This window comes from Podarcis muralis, chromosome 10 (assembly GCF_964188315.1).
Source record: "Podarcis muralis chromosome 10, rPodMur119.hap1.1, whole genome shotgun sequence".
Lineage (NCBI taxonomy): Eukaryota > Metazoa > Chordata > Lepidosauria > Squamata > Lacertidae > Podarcis > Podarcis muralis.
In genome coordinates this window covers 16,170,758-16,176,429 of record NC_135664.1, presented here as the reverse complement: position 1 = coordinate 16,176,429, position 5,672 = coordinate 16,170,758, and positions in this window count along the sequence as shown.

Below are 5,672 nucleotides of genomic sequence, written 5' to 3'. Positions count from 1 at the left end.
AATAAACATCTTTATCACAAGTCGGTTCTAGGTGTACATTGTTGTTGATTGATGCAAAATGGGAGAAATACCTTTTATAATGAGTGTGGTGTGTTGTCATGCATACAGAAGCACATTATTCACATGGTGACCAGGCCACTTGCTGGGAGATGAGCAGTTTTGCCCCTCTGCATCATTGCACCTATAAGAGTGAATGTCAACCATCACTGATAGGGTGTGTGGAGTAAGAAAGTATACTCAGAGATACTACTCAAGTGGGCTACACCTGTTCCCCAAACCTGGTGCCTAGTGTGGGGGGAATTTTTTCCTGTTAAAATTGCAGCTGGTTTACTTTGTACTACAGTTTTCAGTGGAAGCCTGAGAACTAAGTCTGCTACTATTTGCATAGTATCTGCTCTGAGTACTGCTCCTTTGTTTGATGCCAGAATATTATGGAGGTTTAGAAATTATTACAGAGACACAGAATACTTGGGCTATAAAGTATATATCAAAGAATGAGAATGCTGGGATATGGCAAATAATTCTCTGTGCTCCCCAGTAATAATTTCTGGATTGTATTTATTTCTAAAAATAATTTACACGCTAAAAGCAGAGAACACTAAAATACAGCCATTAAAATATTTTTTAAAAACCTGTAAGAGCAAGTTTGAGGCAAACGCCTGCATGGGTAAAATTAAGTTTTTACATCATTTCAAAAAGTTTGAGTGTATTCAAGTAGCCCCAGAGTAATGTTCTTACAAGTCCCTGGTAAACAAACACTGAATGCTGAACTGGAACAAGGAAAACGAAGGCTTCTTGCACAATCGATTCCTGACTCAGAAGGCAAGATTAGGTCTTCTCACAAAGACATGTGTTCAAACTAGGAACTGTCTACCACTTTGGAACCCCTGTGCTATGGTCCCAGTCTTCATTTGCCAAGAATCATCTCAAAATCTGCAACTAAATATTTCCAGTGACTATCAAGGAGGCTTGAACAAATCTTAGTAACTATAAAAAGTAAAGAAAAGGTCTATTAAGTTTTTAAACATTGGGTGGTAGCCCTGCCACAGAAAAGCTTGCTTTAGCTACAGCTCCTCCACCCAGAATGCACAGGGTTGCTTACCTGCAAAGGTCACAATGGTAGTTAGGGAGGGAGTATGGATATCTCTTAGTGAGGGAAAAGGACTAAGCGAGGAGCCTCCAGTGTCACCAAGTAGAGGAGCTTTGCTGTTCCCTAGAGGGTAAGATTAGCATTTGGAAGGGAAAACGGTCAAGGGTGCCAACATTGTCCTTTTAAAGCCAATAACTTCATTTCTGAGATGTCCAGGTATAATACATAAATATTTGACGCGGAGAGCAAGAGGATCAAAGAACTGACTACACAGACCTGTAATATGTCTTAAGATCCTTTATGGAATGATGTGGGAGAATCTGATGTACAGCTGACCTCCCACATCAATCCACAGAAGTGGCTTGTTGGAACATAAACACAGCTGCTTTTTTTGCAGTGACAGCAGAAAGTATTATTTGATCTGTTCATTTTGTGTCCCTGTTGATTCTACAAGGAGACGTTGGACTGGAAGCGACTGAATGGGGAACATGTAATTCTATTCTTCCCGAAAGAAGAATTTCACTGAGTGTAATGATGACAGATTCTTTGAGATTTGCTTTCTTCACAGAGGCTATCTAAGTCTAGCGTATGGTCTTTAGAGGGGTGCCCTAGTTTGGCTGCAGAGACACGGGTGGTGCTGTGGTCTAAACCACTGAGCCTTGGGCTTGCCGATCAAAAGTTTGGCGGTTTGAATCCAGGCGACGGGGTAAGCTCCCGTTGCTCGGTCCCAGCTCCTGCCAACCTAGCAGTTCGAAGGCACGCCAGAAAGTGCAAGGTACCGCTCCGGTGGGAATGTAAACAGCGTATCCATGCGCTGCTCTGGTGTCAGTGTTCCGTTGCACCAGAACACAACGTCATGCTGGCCACATTGCCCGGAAAAACTGTCTGCATTGCGTACAAATGCTGGCTCCCTCGGCCTGTAAAGCGAGATGAGAGCCACAACCCCAGAGTCGTTCGTGACTGGACTTAACTGTCAGGGGTCCCTTTACCTTTACCTAGTTTGGCTGAGAAGAAGAAAACAAGTTTAATTTAAAAGCAGTGATGGATTTATATCATGTTTCTCTCATAACTGTAACTGGCACATGATAGCTTATCATTTATAACATCTATCGGTGATATTGCTGCTGGTCTATTACAGCCAGGTTTCAATGGATTGTCAGAATTTGGCAGAATTTATAAAAACCAGGCATTTGGCAGAATTTATAAAAACCAAGCATGAGATGCTACCTAAACTGTTGTCTGAATTATTCTAAGCAGAATCCCCTGGAACCTATTTTTTATTCCTAAACTCAACTGTAGCCCATATGGAACAATAATAGCTTACCTCTGTGCACCCCAATGAAATGATAGTAGTAGAGAGAAAATAGGAGGTAGAAAGAAAAACTGCTTTCCTTTGAAGAGATAACCCAGCTAAGGATAAGCTGGAAGAGCTTGAGAAATGGCAGGATCAGTAAAACATGGCTGGGACATCCTTGGCTTTCACCGGTTTTGTATAACTATAAGAAATCACAAACCAGCTTCAAAACATCTGGGATTGAAGGGAAGGGTTTTAAGCCTGAGGGAATAGATCTGAACTCTGGACAGGGCCAGCTCTACCATTAGGAAATGTGAGGTAGCTGCCTCAGGCGGCAAGATACCTTGCCCCCACCCTGTAAACTTTCCTACTGCCCTCAAGTGTGCTGGAGAATCCTGTCCTGTAGTCAGAACAGAAGTAGGATTATGAAGCTGAAGTAGGTGGGTGGGTGGGAACCCACTACCTTGACCTTCACACAAAGTGAAATGAGATGGCCCTTACAAGAATTAAGTACAGTGGTACCTCGGGTTACATACGCTTCAGGTTACATATGCTTCAGGTTACACACTCCACTAAGCCAGAAATAGTGCTTCAGGTTAAGAACTTTGCTTCAGGATAAGAACAGAATTCAGGCTCCGGTGGTGCGGCAGCAGCAGGAGGCCCCATTAGCTAAAGTGGTGCTTCAGGTTAAGAACAGTTTCAGGTTAAGTACGGACCTCTGGACCAAATTAAGTACTTAACCCGAGGTACCACTGTACTGAACAGAACACAACTTTAATGTGGAGTTTTCACTGAAAAGGAAACTCTGCATTTTGCTACATTCACATTGGTGTACAGTGGTACCTCGGGTTAAGTACTTAATTCGTTCCGGAGGTCCGTTCTTAACCTGAAACTGTTCTTAATCTGAAGCACCACTTTAGCTAATGGGGCCTCCTGCTGCTGCTGCGCTGCCAGAGTACAATTTCTGTTCTCATCCTGAAGCAAAGTTCTTAACCTGAGGTAATATTTCTGGGTTAGCGGAGTCTGTAACCTGAAGCGTATGTAACCCGAAGCGTATATACCCGAGGTACCACTGTATTGGGATTTCATGGTCAAAATCACAGGATTCTGAGTTCATGGCAAAAGTGGTTGTGGCGCTGCTGTGCTTGGAGCCCAGCTCAGTCCATGTCTATTCAGAAATGTCCCCCTGATTTCCAAAGGAGTTGGTAAAACTGGGCTCCCATGTGCCTTTACCTGGGAAGTGATTTAAAATAAGCAAGCATAGCACTGGGCTGCCCAGATGTGTTTTCTGAATTCTGTTAAGAAGGCTTAGCAAAAAAGAAGTATGACTTCTCTCAAGGAAAGTACGGTCTCTTTTAAAGCAGCAGTAATATAAATATAAGGAATGCGGGTGGCGCTGTGGGTTAAACCACAGAGCCTAGGACTTGCTGATCAGAAGGTTGGCGGTTCGAATCCCTGCGACGGGGTGAGCTCCCGTTGCTCGGTCCCTGCTCCTGCCAACTTAGCAATTTGAAAGCACGAAGTGAAAGTAGATAAATAGGTACCACTCTGGCGGGAAGGTAAACGGCATTTCTGTGTGATGCTCTGGTTCGCCAGAAGCGGCTTAGTCATGCTGGCCACATGACCTGGAAGCTGTACGCCGGCTCCCTCGGCCAATAAAGAGAGATGAGCACCGCAACCCCAGAGTCGGTCACGACTGGACCTAATGGTCAGGGGTCCCTTTACCTTTACCTACCACTTTGGCTAATGGGGCCTCCTGCTGCCGCCACGTGATTTCTGTTCTCATCCTGAAGCTAAGTTCTTAACCTGAGGTACTATTTCTGGGTTAGCGGAGTCTGTAACCTGAAGCGTCTATAACCTGAAGCGTCTGTAACCTGAGGTACCACTGTAATAACAATCTACCTATCATAAAGTGCATTTTTAAATATTTGGCTGTATGTGTAGCCTCTCTGCACCTTTGGTTGGAAGCAGAGTTTCAGTTATTCAATCTTTCTCAGTTTGCAGGATTACTGCAAAGCAGTGAAGCAACAATGACAGGATGAACCGGCTTCATATAGAAAGAAAACCATTCCTGGTACCTATAAACGAAGAGGCCAAACATGAAGGAGAAAATCGTTAGTGTTTGCAAATCATTTTCGTTTTGTCTTACTAATTACAGCAAAAAAATTATTTTAAGTTAGTAATAAAAAAACAGATTTCAAGATCTTTACATAGCTAGGGAATCAATGGATCAAAGTGCTCCAAATTAATATTTTTAGAGATGACCCCCAAATATGGTGACATGACCTTTATACACTGCTTCGTCGCAGTAACAATTCATAAGCACCAATACAAATCTGATTCCTTTCCCATCTATGGTAGCCACTGATGCTCTTCCACTGCTGGGTTCTTGCTGTCCATTGTGGCAACCTGAGATCAGGACTTGCCCAAGGTCATCCAGTGAGTTTGGGAGCCAGAAGCATTAGGAAACATGGTCTTCCAAATCCAAACTCAAGTCAGTTCTGTTGACCTAAATATATATATTTAAGTTTTTCATTTAATAGTAAATCAAGAAAGCTTTATGTCCCAACTTCCTGTGAAATGGGCTTCCACAGAGGTGATCGGGGAGGCCAAATCTATGCATGTTTACTCCAAAGCAAGTTTTGCTGACTCCTGTACTCCCAGGTAATAATAATAATAATAATAATAATAATAATAATAATAATAATAATAATAATAATTTATACCCTGCCCTTCCCAGCCAAGACCGGGTTCAGGGTGGCTAACACCCGATATAAAACAATTGATCAAAATACAACTTAAAAAACAAGATTAAAATACAACATTAAAATGTTAAGACATTAAGACATTAAGATGCAGCCTCCTTTCAGTGGAAACTCAAATCAAAAACTTTTTTTGGGATAAAAACGTCAAGTCTTCACCAAGGTTAACTATCCAGACTGGTCCTACATGGGCCAGAAAAAAGCCAGGGAAGTCCCCAAATAGGAGTTCCATCACAGAAGGAGAAAGGAATAATAATAATAATAATAATAATAATAATAATAATAATAATAATAATAATAAATTTATACCCCAAACAAAATATTAAAATACAGTAATGCATCAAACATTAACAGGGCTGCCTAAACAGGGCTGCCTTCAGATGTCTTCTAAAAGTCTGGTAGTTGTTGTTCTCTTTGACATCTGGTGGGAGGGCGTTCCACGGGGCAGGTGCCACTACCAAGAAGGCCCTCTGCCTGGTTCCCTGTAACTTGGCTTCTCGCAGCCATGGAACCGCCAGAAGGTGCT